Here is a 1,488-nt window from a genome sequence, read left to right as displayed (position 1 = left end):
GCAGGAAAAAGCATGAAAAGACAGAGAGACAGACAGACAAAAAGACAGACAGATTGACAGAGAAAGCTGGAAAAAATTAGGGGTGGGGGTGAGGGGAGAGAATAGACAGACGGGGAGGGACAAACCAAAAAAAAAAAAAAAGAAAGGCCCACAACGAGTAGGCAATACGTCATTATAAGCCCTTTGTGCTGTCAAGTGCGTGCTCTAAAACTCCTGTATCGAGTATCCGGGGCCATGAACAAGAGTTTGTATTGTAACTTGGCCGACGTGGGGCTCCCCTTCTCTCAGCGATCTCCTCCCGAGAGCAACTGTCTGGTGATTGATTAGCCGCCCGGCAAAAATGGCGGCATGCAGCCTCCAGGAACCAGAGGAGATATTGTTTGTCTTGGAATTAATTCCGTGTTGAGGGCAGGCTCGGTAGGGGCTTAGCGTCTTTGGCTAATCTGTGTGCCTAACGCGGACAGGTTACGTTATGGTTTACGGGTAGATCTTGACGCCGCGCCACGGGCGTGGGTAATCACCGGGCTTGGGTTCCCCGAGGGCCCGCGGGTCAAATCCCTGGCTTGGCTTACTCTTATGTGACGTGTTGAATTTCTGTTTAGTTTGGTTTGGTTTCAGTTTGGTTTGAGGTTTCTGCTCCACTTAACTGATTATGTTGTTATTATTGTTGTTGTTGTTGCTGTTGTTTTTTTGTTGCTGTTGTTGTAGTTTTAGTTGTTGTTGGTGGTGGTGGTGGTGGTGGTGGTGGAAGTGGTAGTGGTAGTGGTAGTGGTTATGATGATGGTGGTATTGCTGTTGTTTTTTGTTGCTGTTGTTGTAGTTTTAGTTGTTGGTGGTGGTGGTAGTGGTAGTGGTAGTGGTTATGATGATGGTGGTATTGCTGTTGTTATGGTTGTTTGATGCTGATGTTGAAGATTTGGTTGTCGCAACCCTGATGTTGTTGCTGCTTTTCTTACCGTCATTGCATATTTTGACCTTGTTGATTTTTTTTAGCTGTTTTTTTATTTGTTCGTCTGTTTGTTTGTTTTTTGGTCTGTTTTTTTTATTTTCCCAATTCGAGCCTCAACAAAGCAACAAAAACAGCTGGAATGCATTTATTTCTTATGAAATCCGTATGTGAGCATCGATATAACTGTCTTTGAAGCAGGTAAAATATCACAGCTTCAAACAACATTTTCTTTTTTTTTTAAGTAAAAGAAGGAAAATAATTAATAGCACCAAAAAAATATATTATAATCTAAAAAGCAGATTGTACATTGAGACGAAGCTTATCAACTCAAATAAAACGTATTGCTCCTAACTCAATTCTAAAAATCTTAGCGGTGGGTATTCAGTCAGTTCTCTTTTTTACCCTAACCTTCATGAATATTCTCTTTCCAAAAAAAGGAATAGGAATAACATCAGGCGCGGTTCGTCCATAGAGCACGGTCGTGCAGTGCCGCCCAAAATGTTTTAATGTTCTATGACGTAAAGCACCCACAATAATAA

The sequence above is a fragment of the Aplysia californica genome, unplaced genomic scaffold (genome assembly GCF_000002075.1).
Source record: "Aplysia californica isolate F4 #8 unplaced genomic scaffold, AplCal3.0 scaffold00716, whole genome shotgun sequence".
Lineage (NCBI taxonomy): Eukaryota > Metazoa > Mollusca > Gastropoda > Aplysiida > Aplysiidae > Aplysia > Aplysia californica.
Note: the sequence above shows the minus strand (reverse complement) of the source record.